The sequence below is a fragment of the Cheilinus undulatus genome, linkage group 10 (genome assembly GCF_018320785.1).
Source record: "Cheilinus undulatus linkage group 10, ASM1832078v1, whole genome shotgun sequence".
Lineage (NCBI taxonomy): Eukaryota > Metazoa > Chordata > Actinopteri > Labriformes > Labridae > Cheilinus > Cheilinus undulatus.
Genome location: NC_054874.1, coordinates 9330757 through 9352352, shown reverse-complemented (window position 1 = coordinate 9352352; position 21596 = coordinate 9330757). Strand labels below are relative to the sequence as shown.

Genomic DNA, 21596 nt, shown 5'->3' with positions numbered 1-21596 from the left:
ACAATCAGCTGGCAAAATGACACACTGTACGTCCACAGAGACGAGGCTTACCTGGATTTTTGTGACTGTAAGAGGAAAAAACAATTAGAGGCGGCATCAAAAGTGAGGTTTAATTCCAATTTGGAGCAAAGGGAATAACAATTCAAAGATTGGGGAAATGACATCGTCATGCTTTAATGCACCGCAACTTCAATCTCTGCTGGAGTATGAATAATAAAACTACACTTCCCTTGCAAAAATGAAATCAGTCATCACAAGGCCAAGCAGTTAATGCTGAAGAAGAATTGACCTACATAAGGAATCACTATGGCTCCGACAGCACGTTCCACACAACTGCATTTACATTAGATTCAAGGAATAAAGCTGCTTGAACTGTGCAGCGGTAGGAGACACGGCTCAAAGCAGCACAATAAGCCTCCGCCTGGGCTGGCTTAATGTTTCACTGTGCATAATCAAATCAAAGGCGCAGTAATTTGAGAGGAACAGACACAATTTGAGCTTCTCTTAAGGCTGAATGTTACATTCATATGGCAATTACTGGCAACAGCATCACAGATAAAGAGGAGCATACAACAAGAGCAATTTGTTTAGAGCATGTGGAGTTTTAGAGTAAAAGCGCTCTATTTAACGTGTTTGATAGACAACATGCCACAATGCAAGCATTCAAAGAACCCATAAATAAGGAACAGTGAGGTGAGAAATAGAAAAGACCAGAAATGTACACAACCACTATGGTGCTACAACCATCAACAACATCAATACTCCACAGATTTCAAACTTAATGTTTAATACACCCTAAAGAGTCATTAAAACCACTTTTCCTGATGAAAACTCATGTACGTGGGGATTTAGTAGTACTGTTATTAAGTTAGGACCCCAATCTTGATATTTTAAATTCTACATTACATGTTTAAAACATGCATAATGACTGCCCTCTACTATGGCAGATTCTTACTGAGAAGTTTCCTGTCTGTTTTGGTGCCAAGGGACGAATGTGGCGCCATCTGTTGTCGCCACAGAGCTCAACAGTCACCGCCCACCTTTTCCAAAACCGTCAACTTCCCTCATAGCAGCCAACAGCTGAAATTCATGGCTGCACCAATCAGAGATGTTGCTGTGACACTCCAGGACTGTGGGTAATGTAGTGCTGTTGCTCAGTATCACAACTAAACCTTTTTTTAATCGTTAAAACAAGGTCAATATGGAGCGCAGATGGTCGAGTGGTTTAAGGCGCTACCCATGTACACAGGTGGCCCGGGTTTGAATACGGCCTGTGGCGCTTATCCGCATGTCTCTCCCCACTCTCTTCCCTGTTTCCGAGTCCATCCACTGTCCTTCCTCTATCAAATAAAGGCATTAAAAGGCCCAAAATAAATATTAAAAAAACAAGGTCAATATATATGTCAGCGCTGTCCAAACAATGGCTTGGGGGACAAATGTGGCCTGCAGTCCATTTTTGATTGGCCCCTCAGCAAATTCTGGGTATAAAATTAAATATGGCCCACATTTAACACTGTGCTTGAACTTCGTAGTTTCAGCACAAGGCCATGCTACAATGTTAATTCAGTAAACAAACATTTTGACGAACTTTATTTATGTTTTTTTTTCTGACAGTACTGTAAATAGTGAATATATTTGCAACCAAAATATAAACAATATCTTTATTTTAACTTTCTGATAGATTACAGCAACAAATAGCAGAACCCCAAAATCCTTAAAATGATTGCCTTGTCAGCAGTTAACTATCCATTTAGGCCTACTCAGTAACTTTGCATGTCTTAACCTACATTAGATCCATTTAATTGGTTTTAAATATCCTCAAGGTGAGGAATATGAAAGTGGCCCCACCATCCATATATATTTCTGTATGTGGCCCTCAGTGGTAAAAGTTTGGACACCTCTGACATACGTGCTTGTGTCTTTTACATATATAATTGTTTCTCCATTTAAAGAGTAGCCAAATCCCTGAGTTTCAGGTGAGGTTCATCTACCCTGGAGCTTTAAAAACTGCCTATAGAGAGTCATGGAAAGGGCTGGGAGAGAGGGGGGATAGAGATGCTTTTTAGATTAGCCATGATGTCATAACCATTCAAGGTAGACTAACCTTGCAAAGCAGATGGATTTGCCAGACCACATCCCTATCATCAGACAAAGCCATCTTGAAAGCTACAATGTTTTGTGCCGAACTGAGTGACGCAGTAGCTCTGGACGGGGTATACTTGTACCCAAAGTTGGGATATAGTGTCAGTTTTAGCAGAACCTGACCAAGAATTAAAACAACACTAAAAGATGTTTTCTCTCTTTTGCTGACCTGCTTCGGCATGAGTTTGTGATTGTTATGGGGGGAAAGGTTTAGTTTCACTGTGAGTAGTTGTAAAAATGGCTGCTGGTGAAAAGTAATTAGCTCACTCATCCAAACAGCATTTTTTTTCAGAACTGCACAACATTTCTTTATCAAAACAAGGGCAGAGAGGTTTGGAGCCGTCAAGGTTGTAATGGTTCTGGATTGTTCATTCTTTTTCCCTTTTATTCCATTTTCACTTTTTTGGCTTCAATTTTAGTTTAGTTTTTCCTGCTGGCTTGATACCTTAGTTTAGGTTTTATTTTGAAAAAAAAAAAAAAAAGTTTTTTTTTGGTTTAGTTTTTACCTGTTTGAGCCTAAGTTTTAATTTTTCTCTGTCATATAGGATACTTGTCAGGGTGAAACACTAAGAGGCCACAAAAAGTAAACATCCCAAAAATATAGATTTAAAAAAAGGGCTGCTTTTCACTTTCAGTTCATTAACTCGAATCTGAAGACTAGACTAAGGGTGAATCCTATTTCTACCCCTTAGCCCCTATCTAAGCCCTTCCTCTTGGTTTCATGTTAGGTGAAGGGGTGTCCCAATTGTCTTTTGAACTGGGGGCTATCGCTAAAGGCCAAGGGCTACAGAGCCCTTGAAACAAAGATTTTTCAGGTCAACACTTGAAACCAAGGGGTATGAATTTCCCCCACGCACTGTGTTTGCTTGCGAAATGGCACAATGACAACAAAGGAGGCATGTACATGTAAACATTTTCAGCACTGATTTTAGAAAACACAACTGTTGTGTTTTCTCATATATTCAATCCTTAACTCCTTGGGACGGGAGTTTATTGTATTTTCAGTATGTGCACGTGTAAACCAAGATCAACACGGAGATACATAGTATGAAAGAGATGGGCAAAGCTTTGTTGTCACCTCTGATGATGCAGCTGTTTATCTGCGATGTGTGATGATGAACAGCAATCAAGTGACGTCTTGTTTCTCAAGGGAAGGTTTTCACCCCTTACCCTTACCGCTCTGTTTCAAGGGGCAAGGGGAAAGGGTAGACGAAGGGGAGGGGCTAAGGGGAAGGGTTAAGGGGTAGAAATGGTATTTGCCCTAAGACCAGCCAAAAATAGATCTTTGATGCCTAAAAATGACTAAAAGTAAATTTAGTTTTTGTCAAGATGACTAAAACTAGACTAAAATGTAATTTAGTTTTTTGTCAGACATTCTAAATCTATGATATTTCTCCACTGTGGGTAAATCTGTCAAAAAACAATGCATCTGTATCTCTTCTGCCTCTCAGCTGTAGAAAGCAGGAACCACAGGTTTGGCAGAGTGCAGAGAACACGATAACATGATTTGGTACCAGATTTACACCAGGGAATAAATGCTTGGACTAAAAGTTTAGACTAAATTGTGACGACTTTTAATGGACTAAGACTTTTTATGGACTTTTGAGTTTTCGTCAACCAAACTAGGCTAAAACTAAAAAGGGTAGAAATGACTTAAATGTGACTAAAACTAAAATGCATTTAATCTATAGACTGAGACTAAAATTGAAAACAGCTGTCAGAGTAACACAACTTTGGTGTTAGTCAGTGTACTCATGTCAAAGACTAAAACTTTAGGAGACTTTGTGCTTATTCTATTTTAGTTTTTCTTAAAGCCTTGTTTTTATTTTAGTTGCTGTTAACTACAATGATTTTTCTATGTTATTTTGTTTTAATTAATAACCTTGGAGCACACTGTTAAAAATAAAATATGGTCATATCTTTCTTAAATCATCCCAAGAATTGTTTCCTGAAAAAAAAAACAAAAAAAAAAAACAGTTTTTATATCAGTACAGGAAAGCCCATATGCGCTTACGCCTATATATCGGTGACAGCTGCTGCCTACACCAGCATATTCTGCATCGAGTCCCTGATTTAGTCTTATGTAGGTTTTGACAACTAAAATCCAAACTTTAAGAATCTAACCTTCTCTTGGCCTATCTGTCACGTAACTCTGGATCTTTTTTAAAGCTTTCCCCCTGCTTCCTGTCAGACAAACTACTTGGGATGGAAACACAGTATCTCTGACAGAAGTAAACATGTCAATAAAACTGAGCACACGGGGGGAAAGCAGGAGAAAAATCCCGCCTGTCATTATACTGAGCAGGTCTACGAGATAATCTGGTATTACACCCCCCATGTGAAAAACTAAGTCTGGTATTTTATCACCTCTTCATTAAAAAGTGTCTGAGATGTTGGCGGTAGAGAAACAGCAGCTTCTGTGTTGTTTACAGGCTAATTAAAACAGACTACTCTTCAAGGATACAGCTGACTTTGATTAAAGAAATTAATAAGTTTGCTATTAAAAATGTGCGTTTAATTGCACTGGTGCGGCCCATCGCTGTTTGTTGTGTAGACTATTAGGCTCTCTTTAGTCTTCATTAAGGAGGCGAGCCAAACTGTAGTCAACATCCCTGAATCTTCTAAATGTGTTTTTATATACAAGTCAAGGTCACACATATTGATTATCTACTAAATTACTTTCTTGAAAAACAGAAGAAACTGTCTTTAAAAGATAGTTAGTTTTTAAGGTTCGTGACCCTCTCCATTAGAAGCAGTACTGACAGTGAGGTAAACCATCATTTTATCACTTTTTAATGCAGTCTGATGAGGAAAAGGCTGAATACTAATTGATTTCTCAGCGGGATCAGGCTCTGTACCTGCAACGACACAGAAGCAAGCCTGGTTCAATAACCTTTGTTACACTTTATCTGTCTCCTCATCTTCATATCTCCGCTCAATAAATTACAAGTGAACGAGCAGAGAAAATGAAATCAAATATTTTCTAATAACACTGATCCGGTGTTGCATGAAATACAGAATCAGAGATTATTATCTTATCAGAGAAACAGACAAAGACTCATTTCAGAGGAGTGTTCAACTCTGCTCCACGGTTTATTTCGATCAGAGCACCTTTATGTGCTTGCTTTATGTTTTTCTCCAGTTATTCCCTCCGTCCATCTTAAACCATCTTTGTAGGAGGGAGGGGAGCCGTGCCCACGGGAGGGGAGCTATAGCATTACAGACTATTTCTCAGCTCACCTAGGTTTAATGCCAACCTGGGTGCCTTTTACTTTGAATCATGTGCTGTCAGGATGAAAAAAAAGAGCAGCAAGCCTCAGTGGATTCCTGACATTGTCATTTTGTCGACTTGTTGCGTGGGTCTAGACTGAAATATATAAACAGCTGTTAGATGGATTGCTGTGATATTTTCTTCAGACAGTCCTGGCGTACCGATGATGAATCTCTATTACTTTGGTGATTCCCTGAATCCTCCTCTGGTACAGCCATTCAGAAATTTAAGAAAGCCCACAGCTCCTTTGAAAGTCTAGAAAGTCTAGACCCCACCCAAAACTTTAATCAATTAAATCACTTATAATCAAAGACTGAGACAGGGAAGAAATATTTGACCATTATTTCAATTCGTGAACACTTCGACCTAAAAGTGGCTTTACGACAGTAAAATAACTAAGGAAAAATATGTCTACTTCCACAAATTTTACTTTGTTTTTTCAAATTTGAAACCAAGCAGCAGCCTCTTTGGTTGAGATATAAGGCCAATGTGGAAGCACAAAAAATGCAGTTAGGGTTAGGGTTAGCTATAAGGGCTGTCAGTAATGGCTGCGTTCAGTGTGGTAAATATCTCCGATACAGCTTCAGCATTGAGTCCGTTTTACGAGAACTAGACCACGTTTCTATATGAAATAAAGAATTAAAACCACCCCAAAAGCTTTTCATGTTGTAAAGATGTTTTTGCTCTTCTGCCAACCTGCTTCTGCATGATTATGAAATAGTTAAGGGGAAAGAGTTAGTTTTTGTGAGTGGTTGTGTACGAGGCCTACTAGTGAAGTGATTAGCTCGGACTTAGCCACAGCAGCAGTTTTGTCAGAACTAGACATTTCTTTATTAAAACAACTGCAGGGAGCAACACTGAAAGCTTTCCGTGACAGAAAAGGTGTTTTCACTCTTCTCCTGGTTTGCTTCGGCATGGGTTTGCGATCATTAAAGTTATGGTTTTCCGGTGTATCCAGCGGTAGCTGTTAGCTCGGATCTAGCTGTAGGAAAGTTCAATCAGCAGTTTAATCGGAACTGGATCACATTTCTTTTTAAAACCAGACCAGAGAGTCACATCAGAAGCTTGTCTTAGCAGAGAAGATGTTGTTCATGTCTCCTGAGCGGCCTTCCCATCAGTTTTAGATGAAGCTCCACCACTAATAATCTAAGGCAGCGTTAGCCTGCACAAGAGTAGCACATGCGCAATACGTCATTTGTCACTTTGATAGCCCGTCACAGAGTGTTCCTCCAATGAAGATTTTCTGAAAAGTCCTGCCCTTCCCAAATGCTTTCTATGGGAGCTTTCCCAGATGAAGGCCAAAAGTTGCAAATGTGGAAAAAAAAGGGCAACAAGTGGCAAAGTAAAGCAAAAAGCAACAAAAATAGGTTTAAAGTTGCAAAAAGAAGTAGCAAAATATTGCCAAAAACTGGTGAAAATGGGTAAAAAATGAGTTAAATGTTGCAAAAAAAGGTTCAAAAAGAAGAGGCAAAAATGTATGAAAAGCTGCAAAAATTGGTTAAAAGTGGCAAAAATGGGTGGGAAAAGTGGTAAAATGGGTTAAAAAGTAGCATGAATCCCCAATTTCTGATCCCAACAATAGCTTTACACACTTTTCAGCTTCAAAGGTATCTTTTAGGCAATGCAACTGATCCAGCACATGTTAATATCATCAATAAAACCCAACTGGGGAAGGCCCATTCTCTGGGTTTTTAGGGGCCAAGATCATTCTGTGTGCAGGCCTGACACTGCACCAATAATTCAAATATTTCATGTCTTTATTGAACACAGCTATTAAACATTCATAGTGCTGCTGGAAAAAAGTAAATAAACCCTTAGGCCAATGACTCAAAAAAGAGCTAATTGGCATCAGGAGTTGGCACACCTGAAGTCCAGTCAATTAAACAAGAATATTTTGAGCCAGGTGTAGAGCTACTGGGATTTATTAAAACACTCAGACTTTTTGAGTTTGCTCTTCACAATAAGCATCTGCTGATGTGAACCATGCTTCGCAAAAATAGGGATCTCAGAAGACCTTCGATCAAGAATTGTTGAACTGCATAAGAACTGGACAGGGCTCATCTCAAAGACTTCAGGTGTTCACCAGTCCACAGTTAGGTCAACTCTCCACAAATAGAGACGATACAGTAGCATAGCTACTCTCGCTAAGCTAGGTTGACTCTAAGGGCACAATGCAGAATGCTCAGAGAGGTAAAGAAAAAAAGGAACCCAAGAGTAACAGCTAAAAGCTTAAAGGAATCACTGGAACAAGTCAACATCTCTGTTCATGAGTCTACCATACATAAAAGATTGATCAGACAGGACACCACAGAGGAAGACACTGCTTTCCAGAAAAAACATCACTGTACACCTGAAGTTTGCCAAGAAGCACCTCGACATTCCACAACGCTACTGGGAAAATGTTTTGTAGACTGATGAAACTAAAGCTGGGTAGTCGTGGCAGAATGTCATCTCATACTGTGCGACTGAATTGCGCACGAGTTGTGTGCTCACACTGTATGATCCGACGATCGTGCATGACCTGAGTGCTGACACTGTGCGACTGAAGTTGGAACGGACTGTAACAGAAACCCGCAGAGTTTCCTGTTTAAAAGGCTCACACTCTCAAAGTGAAGTGTCTCCAGTCATATTTTCTCTCACCCCTCTAACTCTCCCGCTACCTCTCTCTGCCCCACACACACAAACTCCATCACCTCTGTGTCACCTGCAGGTCCGTGGGTAGGAATATTTCCTGCTTGTTTATTTCCTTTATCATAGCAGGGGTGCATGACAAAGTCATTCTAGCCATTGTCATGGTAATTTGGGACGCTGTCTGACCGTTTACAAATGAAAACAATCCCCCAAAGTTGTTTATTCTGCTCGCATTTCTGCTGTCACTGTGAAGTGTCCGGAGTCGTACGACCAAACTATCAAACGTGCCTAAAATTCTCCCGACCAGTCAGGAGCAGGTCGTCAGGTCATAGTTGGGCCGTGGTCGGCAGTCATACCCCCCTGTACACAGCACGACAAACAATGCCTGATCTGACTGAAAGTCGGCCCAACTTCAGAGTGAGTCGTGAGACTCAAAATTCGTGGTTGAATTGCAGACAAATCGCAGTGTACACCTGGCTTAAGGTTGAGTTGGTACCATATACCAACATGAAAACATCATCCTCATAGTGAAGTATGGTGGAGGGATTGGTGATGATGCTTCGAGGGCCTTCCTTTTTCTTTCTCTCTTGTTTATGACTAGAAGAGAAAGCAAATTGGAGATTTTTCTTTTAATAACAGATTATTTTTTGAAAATGTGACTAATAACGAATTACTTCATTGTAAAACTAACAACAAAAAAGTCATCTGAGTACTTTAATGGATTATTTTGCAACACCCAACACTGCAGAGCAAATGAAACAAGAGAGCGGACAAAAAGCTCTTCTGGGTCAATATTTTGGACATTTCAAATGGACCCATGTTCTGTTCTTCCAGGTGCTTGAAGCTGCCATTTAGGTAGAGCTCTAAGGGCCGTCAGCTGTTACCTGCTCTTCTGAGTCTGGCTTTTGGAAAGACATAAGCTCGCCTGACTGGGACCGTCCCGCTCTCCCTCTCCCAGCTGGGCCGGCTGCAGCTCCTTCAGCCTGTCTTCTTTGGTTTACGGCACTTATCACCACAATCACACATTTTCAATCATCATCCACTCACATTCAGATACTCAGATACATTGCTCAGTTCGTTTTATGTTAAATCAAACATCACTTCTGACTGCTTCCATCTGTGTGGCCTCCCCGTTTGTCACCAGTCCTGGGCCAGATGGTGACAGAGAATGATACTTTTAATGACCTCTGTTGAATGGGCGCCATTAAATTTTGTGGATATGTTGCCAAGAGGATGAATCCTAATAACTTTGGTGATATTTTGACTTAATGTGGCGAGACAGCAAGGTCAAACTTGAGCATATTCAGTCAAACGGCTCAACATCAGCTTGATGGGCTGGCACACTTTGGCTGGATAAACCAAGCCTGAGATTATCTGAGTTTTCTCACACCTCTAATTTAGACCCTGTGCAGCACTTCTTTCTTCTCCCCATGAATTTAATATCTTACTGCTCCCTGTGTGGTGATAACATCATATTTAAAACTGATAGTCCAAGCTGTAATAAGGATGATTTTAGTTGATACAATAAATTCCAGAAAGCAAGTTTTTAATCCCAGGTTATACTGAAAAAGTTTGATCCATTACCTGATACACATTGCTTTTCCCAAGAGTCTAATTTTCTGATTCTCTGATAAGAAGTGAAGTTTTCTTTTCCAGCCTCATCAGCCAGCCTTTGCAGTAAAAACTCATTCTGTTTCCATCTCTTTAAACAGATAAAACCTGTCAGAGCCCTCTGCCAAACACAAACCATGATTAGTATTCTTTAAAATTACAAGTAAAGGGACTCAATTCATCCTTATCTTCCAGCGTTGCTAAAACCAGCCCTGACAATTGTTTTAGTCCAGCCCTTAGTGCAGTGGTACATCTAGTGGTGGCACTCACCTTTACATTTGATGTAACGCATAAAGCTGAGAGATAACCTCGCAATAAAGTAGAAGTGTACTTCAGTCACGTGTGTGATGGCCTTTGGCACTGCTGCACCTGCTCTGAAAATGAACAAATTGAAGATACACAGGAAGAAAGGCCCTGGAGACAAGCTAAGACCCTGGATGCTAATAGAAAAACAGCACAAGCATATTAAAATTATAATAGAAATTTCATCTTTCTGCTCCTCTTTGCAGAACACTTTGAATACCATTAAAGGCAGGGTAAATGATTGGTGTCCTTGAATACATAAGATGACCAAATTTGTGCTAACAGCAAAATAAACAGCCAGCAGGGAACTTCATACTCAGCAGGGGATTCTAGGGAGCCCTATTTGTTTAGATGGCACAACATTATGAATCAGGAGCTGCAGATTAGCTCTAATCGATGAACCTAATGCAAAGACCAAACAGAACAAATGTACCGGGCTGTGATCATTAGGTGAGCCCATCGAGACACTGTGGAAAAGATTAAGAGATAACATCAAATATAAACTTATAGAGAGCCGGTCATATGGGCCATGCTGTTCCACCACATTAGTATTCATCCCATCAAACTCCAGCCCTGGAGCTATTGATCGCTGAATGCCAAGTCCTAAAGGCCAGTCAAATAAAAAAGAAGTGGAGAAGAGTCTGAATGATCCCACAGGAAGAGAAAGAAAGAGGAAGTGACATGACCTGATTTAACCGACACGTGAACCCGCAGGTCTCCTCTCTGCCAGCTCTCAGATAATCTGTGCATTGCAGAAAATAAACAACTCATCATTTCCGCACTTTGAGCAATAAATTAAATTTTCATTAAATAGTCTAATGTAATGGCAGATCTAATTAGCTTTAAACTGCAAAATAAGCAGCAAGAACGGCTTCATATCAAAATTTCAGCGTGCAATTATCTCAGAAAATTATATTTGGATGAGGGAGTAAAGGCGCTTTAAATTTCTATCTGACACTGGGACAGAGATTTAATTTGTGAGAAAATATTCATTAAACCAGAGGGTAAAAGTTCAAGTGTCAGCATGTTTTTTACAGAAACATCAAAAAGCATAAGTTAAACGCTTAGCTTAAAGCTCGAGTATGTAGCATTCGATGAGAGCCATGTAGAATCAACTTTACTCCCCTTCCTTTCCTGTTCTCTGTGTTTGAGCTCTGTAGCTCCGCCCCTCTTCTCACATACCTCCTCACAGATGTGCATGTCAGCTGAATCGCATACAGATGGTGGCAAAGCTCTAATGGAGTGCTTTTGCTCCGCTTTTCCACTGAAATCAATGACCAGATTACAGGTAAGATAAAACTTCATCTCAGCATGAACAAATTCTACACAGGACCGAACACGGCTGGTTACTCCGCCATTGTACCAACTTCTCACTCAGCTGAGAGGTGGAAGCGCACCTACTACACCGGCCAATAGGAATACTCCCTCTGACCTGAGCCGTGATTGGCTGTGAGTGCTAGTCTCCTCATTAGCTGGAGCATCGTCCCCTGCTAGTTTTCCTCAGGTGAGCGTGCAGCACGAGGAGGCGTTGCAGAAGTGTGTTATTCTGTTATATGGCTTCAATAACAAAACCCTGACGGGTTGTGTTGTCTTTAACAGGCATATGATACTTAAATGAATCGCTTACTACAGCTTTAAGCAAAGCTGCCGTTATCACCATCTTGTTCAGCAGAACATAAGAAATGTGATTTCTGTTTAAACATAGACCAAAAAAATGTGTTTTTATGAGACATGTTTAGAGGACTTGTAAAAAAGGCATATCCACTCCTATTCCCCATGAAACCTGCATTCAATGTAGTTGTAGCTACATTGCTATTTTTGAGCTTAGCTTTAGCTATGTAGCTATGTAGCTTCATAGTTATGTTAGCAGCATAGCTATTTTAGCTAAGTAGGTACGTAAGCTACGTAGGTTAGGTAACTACTTCAGAGGCTTAGTTGTAGCTACGTAGATGCTTTATGAGCTTAGCTTTAGTCATGTTAGCTAAGCAGCTATGGTGGCTATATAGTTTTGTTAGCTGCATAGCTGTTTTAGCTAAGTAGCTTTTTTAGCTATGTAGCTGATTTCGCTGCTTTGGGAGCTTAGCTTTAGCTTTGGTAGCTGCTTTAGGAGCCTAGCTTTAGCTATGTTAGCTACGTTGCTATAGTAGCTATGTAGGAATGTTAGCTAGGCTTTGTAGCTTATGCAGCTAATAGCACTTCGTATGTTTGCAGCATTAGGATGTTTTAATGGAGGACAAGTTTTCCTCCTGTAGGCAGACTGTTTATTCAGCTTTATTGTATGTAGCTTTATTATTTTGTAGTCAGGTTGTTTTATTTTTAACTTGGTATGCTAACAGTTACCTTAACTCTCACTCTAACCCTAAACCAAAGTTAATGGTCTTCGAGAGGGGCCGTCAGAGACGGTTTGTAGTGAGACCCCTCTTCCACCTTCCACTGGACAGGACAAAATTTTAAAACTGCCCCTTACAATAGTAGATTTAGCTAACTTTAATAGCTTCATATCAGTATTTGCATAGTAATAAGGATGATAACGTTTCGTTAAAGGAGTTGGCCTTATAGACCTTATAGACTTAAAAGAAGACGTAGAGCAAGAAATTAGATGAGGGAGTAAAAGTGAGTGAGAACAGATTAACATTAAAGAAGAGATATTTCTTAACTTAGAGTTGCTGCTCCAAAGTTTGGGAGTGCTTTTCATGGCCTTTTTGTGCAGAAGAGGAACAGCCCAAGCCAGTGAGTGCATACTACTCCCACAAAGGAGTAAATCATATGGACCTTCAGTTCAAATGATATTTTGAGGCATTAGTGGGCTTTCAGTTTTCTGGGGGAGACTCTGGGAACTAGCCAGAGTTGTATTGATGCAGATTTACTCCACAGTCCTGACCATGACTCATCCAAAACCACAGTTATGAACTCATCAACAGTGAACCCAGCCTGCTTATCCAAAACTGGTGACCCTGGACTTATTGCTTCTTTGGTTAACTGGAGCAAATCCCTCTAGTCATGAGTCTAGAAAGAGTAAAATCACAGAAAGTTTCCACAGAACCACTGGAGCTTATAACAGCAAAATAAAATTTATGATTTTAGAATGAATTTTCAAAAAACAAGTGTGTACCGAGTTAGCTCAGCTAGTAGAGCAGGCATCCATATACAGAGGCCATAGTCCTCGACGCATGGTTGTATGATCAGATCTCAATCTCCGCACTGTTTGGTGGTAACCTTGAAAGATGATGAACTGGCCAGATTCCATCTGTCATCAGGCAGATCAATCTTCCAAAGCTGAGACAGGGAACAAGTGTTTCAGTTTGGGCCTCGTCTGAGAATGGACGGACCAATCAAAGTTATTTGAGGAGAACAAGGCAGTAGCTACAGGTATGGCTGAGTTGTACAGCAAGCAGGCTGAGGTGGAGGAGCAGCTATCTTGATGTGCACTTCATTTGAAAGCCTTACGCTTAATTTTTGGGGTCCACATTCAAACTCTTCTCAGCCAGTTTTATAAAATCATTATTGTAGGTGACTTCAACATCTATGTAGATGTTTAAAAATAATAGCCATAGCATTCCTATCTTGTCACTCTTAGAATCAATTAGTTTCACACAATGTAGTTAGTTTTAAATTAAAACAGTTCATCTATCAAGCCAAGAAAAGACTAAACAGAAGTAGTAGTTTCCATGGGTAGGGGTGATAATGTTATCAACTGTAAGAAAAACTAAGACTAAGACATATTTAGCGGCATCTTACAAGTAAAGAAAGAGGAAAACGTCTCCAAGCTATGATACTGGGCTGTTTTGGCCAGATAAACTGGAAAGCTCATGGTGTTTTTTTTCTGCTGTGCTACTGTGAAGCAAGCAGAATTATTTAGAGGACTGACGAGTCTTAAATTTTGCCGTGTGATCAATTTCAAGCACAGTGTAAAAGCGTGTTGTCAAAGTTTTAATTGTTGATGTTTGCTGACAATAGTGAGATGAGTGTGTGTAAATGTGGCGCTGTCCGTGGTGCTGAAGACAGCAGATTGACAGTTGCCACTTAGAAAAAGAGAGAGGAATCGAGACGCTGTAAAAACGGCTGATTCTACTCGCATGTCTCCACTACGTTTTGAGTGATTCTTGTGATTGCTCTGGTGTGACTGTGCATTGTTGATGAAGTAAGTAACCCAATGACCATTGATGCTGTTGTTTTTTTTTAACAGGTCAAGATGCAACTTTCCTTCTGCATTCCTGTAAACAATGTAGACAGATGGACAGCAGCGTGTGATAAAGAGAGAAGAAGAAGTAGAGAAAGTGGAAGCTATAGATGAACAGTAGGCTTCCACAATAGCACGATACGTTTTTAAGTGTGTACGAGTGAATAAAGAAACATAAAAATGAATATATTCATAGTAATAATAACAATTACAAATAATTCATTGAAAATAAAAAATAACTTGTAAAAAACTGCTCTTATGGATAAAAATAATCAAATATATGCACCATTGTTTTTATTGTAGTTCCAAATCCATAAATGCAACACAAAATTAATTGTAATTTAAATGACAAGTAAGAGTACAAAGGTACAAATCCCCATAATGCTGAATCAGTGGAAGCCCTGAGTTCTATCTAGGGATGATGGGAGACAGTTACACCCAAAGATGTTTTTAACTCATCCTTTTTAATCATGTCAAGATGTCAAGAGGCACAGATGGATGACATAACACAGTGGTTCCCAAACTTTTTATCAGGCCCCCCTTTGGCAGAGGAAAATATTTTCGGGCCCACCAGCCTCACCGTACATATGAACATGTAAAGACATGTAACAAACACACCGGCATTCGTAACTTGTTCATACAAATTCCTTTTTTTAAAGAATTTACCACAACAAAAAAGCCTACAAATTTTGAGTTTTTAAATTCTGATTCTGAAGATGAACAGTTGGCTGAAAATACAAACTTAACAAACATCTTTGAGATTTGTAAGTCTTGTCATAATTTCAGTGACTACTGTGGGCTTTTTTGGTGCGACAGATCTCCTGAGTCTTGGATGCAGCTGTGAGGCTGACAATCTCAGGCCATTTTCAATGTCAAGCTTTGATTTGTTTTCTTTTGTCTTAATTGCAGCAACAGCAGAAAAAAAAAAAACTTTCTCACACAGGTAGGGTGTTGCAAAAGGAAAGTGGCACCAAGGCTCTCAATGGCATTGTTGAATCTGAGGTGACATCAATGAACTGCTCCTATTCTGGCAGAGTAACTGCAGAATAGAGCAGAGCAATTCCATATTAAAGTACATGTTTTTGAATGCAGTGTCATTACAGTCCCTGCTGGTGTAATGGTCAGGCGTCTGTATAGTGTATATGTAAAGCAGTCTATCTGTCATGTCAGGTTACTTTGATTCCCATCTTCCCTCTCTCTCTCTCCCCATATTTTCTCTCTCTTCAGCTGCAGCAATGCGATGGTTGCTCAGTCCATATCCTTGCTGCCACGCTGTGTATCACATCAGTTCACTTGTCGCCGTGTTTTCAGCAGTCACCATGTAAGAAAAAGAGCGTTAATGAGGACAGCAGCTGTCCACTTACATGCTGTTGGGTGAGAAGTCGACTACTGAAGCAGCACATACTTGCCCATCACAGCAGCCTGGGTTCAAACCAGGAACTTTTCCTTGAATAGTGATGACTCCCACTGAAAACTCCCCGCATGTGTAATCTTTGCTTGTCTGTATTCAAATCCCTGGGAGGCCGTTTTCTTTACTGCTTTCCCTGAATTACATTTCCCTCTCTGCATCATGTTTGATGGAGACAGAGAATGGCTAACAAACGACCAGTGCTCAGAATATATCTTGGAAGCCAAAACAAAAAGCATCAGCAGCAGAGATTGATACTCCAGAAATGTAGAATATAAAAAAGCACTCAGTTCACATCATCTCTTGGGTTATTAGCAGACAGGTGACATTTATTACGTTACTGTGACAAAAAAACATCTGTCTGAACCCAAACACATGCAAATCACTGACTAGTATACCCAGAGACTGACTCATATTTCTGTTTCACATCAGTATATTATGTTTAAGAGTCTGCATCCATGATTTATAAAGCCTCCAAACATCAGTTTTAATTGCTCATCAGACTTCATCTCTGGATTTTTCTATTGATGAAATTCAACAACAACACATACAAGCAGCACGAAAAGAGTAAAGAAAGTTGAAAAAAGGCAAAGCAGTCACTAATTAAATGATTAAATACAGAGCACAAGTGTCATAGCCATCTCTAGGCAACATGTGAATGCACAAGTCTCTGACATTATAAAAGCCAGCTTTCAGAAATACAGCTCAAAAACTGCAAGCCAAGTGTGACTGCAGCCAGAATGTGACAGTAAACGCTCTGAACTCTGAAGACTTCTCTACAGCCCTCCCCTCCTCCCCCTCCTCCTCCTCCTCCTCTTCCTCCTCCTCCTCTGAGTCTGATCTGCTGCTGGACCTCACATCCAGAGTATCAGGGAGGTTTTATAAAACAGTGAAGCAAGGTGAGAGACACACCTGCATCGATGCAGCAACAAGGAATCAGGATGAACTTTTCATTTTGCAGCCAAAGATGTGCGGTCAGAAGATGACTCAGCTTTTTAACCACCATGAAGCTGAAATCTTCAGACTGATGTTCTTTCAGATATTAAAGATGAATAACCACACAGGGAAATGCTATGAAAAATCCTAGCTAAGTGGGATTAAATGTGTTGCTGTTTTACAGTCTGTCTTTATAAGGGAAGACATGAAAAAAGCTTTTTAATTAGCAGCTCAAAATAGTGGTGGTGGTAGACTGGTGTAACCGTCACCAGTAAAATTTCTGCCATGGTATGGATTTTTGCAACAGCGTCATCACTGATTTAATCGTCATGTTGTGTTCTAGTGCAGTGGCTCGGGACCCAAAAGTGGGAGACCATGAAGGTCAAGATAGTCACGGTCCGTTGTGAATTTAAAGCTGTGATAACGTTTTTTTATCTCCAAACTGAATAACCACTCTTACCAAAGCAACAAAAAATGAATTTTATTCATCTATGCTGCAGTACCATACAGCCTTTTTAAAAATACATCCCCTTTTCTTAAAACAGAATAACCATTTCATTTGAGACGTCAACAATAATGATGGGCAAACTAAACTAAGCAATTCAGAAAGTAATGTCAGACTTCACAGCAAGGCAATAATGCACACAAACTTCAGGATCTAAGAAAAAAGCAAAGAAAAAATTAAATGGAAAACGATCGAATTGTAAAAAAAAACACAAAATAGTTTCAAAAATGTCAAAAGAAAATGGCAAAAGTGAGCAGAAAGCTGCAAAAATGGGTAGAAAGTGTGAAAAATTGACGGAAAGTACCATTAATTAGTTAAAAGTGGCAAAAAAGGGTGGAAAAACTGCAAAAATTGGGTAAAAGTGCCAGTATAAAAAGGCAAAAATGGGTGGAAAATGCCAAAGGAAGTGACAAAAATGGGCAAAAAAAAGGGATAAAAATGACTAGAAGAAGCAGAAAAATAAGCAAAAAGCTGCAAAACTTGGTTCAAAGTGGCAAAAAATTGGATACCAGTGGCAAAACAAAGGGGCAAAAATAGGTGAAAAGTGGCAAAATAGTGGTAGAAATGGGTGAAAATGGGATAAAATTGCCAAAATAACTGGAAAAAATGTTTAAAGGAGACAAAGATGGGCTAAAAAGCTGCAAAAATTGGTAATAATGTATGGAACTGCCAAAAAAATCTTTTAAAAATGGTAAAAATAGATGAAAAATTGGCAAAGACTGGATACATGTGCCAAAATAAAGTGGCAAAAAGTGACATTGACAGAACAATGGCAAAAGTGAGCAGAAAGCAGCAAAAACAGGTAAAAAGCTGCAAGTGCGAAAAATTGACAGAAAGTGGCAAAAATGGTTGGAAAATCTGCAATAATTGGATGAAAGTACCAAAAATAAAAGGCAACAATAGGAAAAAATACCAAAAGGAAGTGACAAAAATGGGTGAAAAAAGGATAAAAATGCCTAAAAGAACGGCAAAATAAGCAAAAAGGCTGCAAAACTTGGTTGAAAGTGGCAAAAATGGGCAAAAATTGGATACTGGCGCCAACATAAAGTGGCAAAACTATGTGAAAAGTGGCAAAATAATGGTAGAAATGGGTGTAAATGGGATAAAAATGCAAGAAATGAGTGGCAAACATTGTTTAAAAGAGACAAAGATAAGAAGAAAGCTACAAAATTGGTTAAAATGGGTAATATTGTATGGAAACTGCCAAAAAATCTTTAAAACTGATAAGAACAGGTGAAATGTGCAAAGATTGGATACATGTGCCAAACTTAAGTGGCAAAAAAGTGACAATGAGAGAGCAATGGCAAAATTGAGCAGAAAGCAGCAAAAACAGGTAAAAAGCTGCAAAAATGGGTAAAAATTGGATAGAAGGGCCAAAAGGAAAGTGGCAAATATTACCAAAAAAGTGAAAAATTAGTTGCAAGAATGAGCGGCTAATGCAAAAAAAATTATTAAAAGTGGCAAAAAAGAAATGTTGAGAACTGCTGTTGTAGTGCACACCCCCATAAAAACGCTGCTACTGTTAACATAATGAAATGAGAAGTGACTGACAGCAGCTCAGTCTCAGTCTATTCATCAGCATGTTTCACTCTGACACCAAAGAGCTGCCAGATAAAAAGCCAAAAGTCACCCGCTTGCATCCGTGTGATTAATGAGAGGCTCAGTAATGAGGTAAAAGGCCCGTTCACTACTCCTGAAGTTTGTTGTTTGAAACAACAGCAGCATGAAGCGCGTGTTGGCTGTGCACAGCTTATCTGCCTGTCTGGAGCTTCCTAGAAGCTTCTTGTCTGAGATTTAGAAATGAAGGAAACAAAATAGATATCAGCTGTTTCTGGTGTGACAGAAGTTTAATTGTTGGAAGGAGGGTTCCATAAATGGGTGGCAAACAGACGGGTGAATATTTTTTCTGCAGATACTTTGTAAAACGGAATAAACTGATGCAACAATTTTAATGGCACTATTTATTTCTGCACGGCATTATAATAATTGCTGGACCAAAGTCAAATATCATTAGTTAAACCTTGGCTTTTCTCTCTATGACACATGTCTGGTGTGATAAATGACTGTGAATGTCATTTAAAAACAATGGTACAAACCACGGTTTTACTGAGTGTTTTTGTTAAATCTAGGGCTGTCAGCATTAATCCATTAATCCTGAGTAATTAAGGTTCATAATTAGTGCATTCGTTTTTTAAACTGTGTTAAATTGTATGCTTTATTGCAGAGGTTGTGCTAGGCTAGACTTTTTTGCTGTCCGTCATTATGACATGTCATACTGTTTTCCAATCTGTTATTTCTATTTTTCTCTCTAATATTTTGATATAAAATAATGAAAAATGACATTATTAGTAGAATTTGCTTCTCATGTAATTCTTTTACGCAGTTACAGCGGAGCAAAATCCCTGTCCTCAAGCATCAGATACAAACTGTCATTTAAGATATCATTTACTGTTTTAAGTGTATTATCTTATCAACATATAGTAGTCCAAAAACAACAGCAGTTAAAAGGGTGCACAGTAGAGTCCTGGGAGTTTCTGCCTGCTCTGCTGGATTTTTGACCATGACTAAATGCTTAAGCAACATGTGTCAAAGACACCCACAAATCTTTTGTCCAGTCTATTCTAACATTCAGATTTTCAAACACTGCATTCAATTAAAATAATGAAACGAGAAAGGACAACTCTCTGTGATAACCATTGCCTCCACAAGCTAGGCCTGTAGTCAAACAAAGAAAAACTTAGTAAAATTGGTGAAATCAACGTACTCTGTGACAGCTTCCTCACTGCACACCGTCTGGCTGATCTTAAAATTTAACATAACAAGCTCTATGAAGTATTACTAGACTCATCAATTATTTTTATCTTCATTATGTTGTATTTAAAAAAAACAGCTGACTCAGAAACAACCAGCTAGTGCCTGCCTTTCACCGTATAATATCTGTGATCACAGAAGGACAACTATTTAGTGTCATATGGTAGGGATGCACAATATTACTGTCTCAACCAGGACTCTTCCAAGAGCTGATCACCCAGGAGAGAAGGGCCTTAGTAAGAGAGGGGACCAAGAACCTGATGGTCACTCTGACTGAGCTCCAGAGATCCTGTGTGGAGATGGGACAAAAATCCAGAAGGACAACCATCACTGCAGTCCTCCACTGATCTGGGCTTTATGGCAGCGTGGCTAGATGGAAGGCTTTCCTCACACATGCTTGGAGTTTGCAAAAAACTCTAAATGAAAGCCAAGGGGACTTTAATGCATTTGTGCTGTATGGGTATATTTTAGTTCTTTTATGTTTAATAACTTTGCAAAACTTCTAAGGTTCAGTTGTCACTTTGTCATGATGAGGAACTGAGTGTATTAATGAGGATAAAGATTTTTAAAAACAGCAAACATCAGGCTGCAAAACTGAAAATGAAGGGGTCTGAATACTTTGTGAATGCACTGTAGATCAGCTGAAAAGCAACACAGAACATAAAGTAACCTAAAGAAATGTTTACTAAAGGCAAAACTCAAATAATCTGCCCCGTCAAGACTGTATTTGTGATTTGCTCAGATAAGACTACCATGGCTTGTTAATATAACAACTGCCTTATTCATGCAGGGTACGATCATAGTGATAAAATGAATGATTTTGCATTAGAGCTGAACAATATTGTTTCATTTAACACTTAATTTCAGCAGTTAATCTAAAAGTGTAGTTGATTTATAACTAGTTTCACGCCTGGCATGTTCAAATGGTTTAAAAGCATGTAAAATGTGCACATGCTGAGCCTTTCATATAGAGCAAGTTATCTTATTTATTACGATAATTACAGCTTATATTTACAGAACATAAAAGGTCAGAAAGTGCAGCCATGCTTTGCTGTAACTTTAAACTACTTTTAGGGACGAATTTTAGGCGAATTTTATGAACTTTCGTCATACAGGAACAGAGACATCCCAATTCAGGTTTTTATCTCTTTGTTCGGATTTAAAATAAAAACTATTAAGCTCTTTTGATCGAAGTTTCTCTGGTGTTAGAGGTTAAAACAAAGTCAGCTTGGGCACACAATGAGGGACGAGTTACTTCGTTTTTACTTCATTTGACTGTCTTACAAATATATTTCACGAATCGACAGCACAGGGGTCCTTAATAAACACACTGAGGGGATTTTCAGCATTATTATTGTTAGCTTTTAGCTAATACGTATAAGAACCTTATTGCGGTCTTTTCACGCTCGAAAATCTCTGTGCTTTTCAAACCCGAGAAAATTAAAATTACAAAACTAAAACAACGAATTATAGACACTTTTACATACAGTGTTATTCTATCAAACACGTTTCAAAAATACCAGGAGACACAGCAGCTGCTGTCTGTCTGCTGTTAGACTGAACATTCAGACACAGACGATGCCAGCATTAATACTCAGGATATTTATCCAGACAGCTTAAAACTTCACCAACAGAGAAAATAGTACCGTGTTAAACTCAAAAGAAACAGCGCATAATTCAGTGTGAACATACCTGTCACTTGTCCTGTACCTTCACGCCGCTAGCAGCATCCTTCAGGGCGCAGACATCTTGGATTGCTGAACACAGCGGCATGGTCGCTGCTGGAGATCACAGAGCT

General features: G+C 39.3%; 1 protein-coding gene across 2 annotated transcripts in view; it reads right to left on the bottom strand.

Annotated features, from left to right (window-relative positions):
- Positions 1 to 21596, bottom strand: part of mrpl11 (mitochondrial ribosomal protein L11) — an 84162-nt gene extending 62566 nt beyond the window's left edge. The window contains exons 1-2 of one of the 2 annotated variants that reach the window (XM_041797767.1): positions 21491 to 21549; positions 52 to 65 (exon numbers count right to left, since the gene is read on the bottom strand). The gene's annotated coding sequence lies outside the window, so the exon portion shown is untranslated. Of the gene's footprint in view, positions 1 to 51; positions 66 to 21490 lie in introns of both variants that reach the window. The other variant, XM_041797766.1, reaches the window with a different exon arrangement.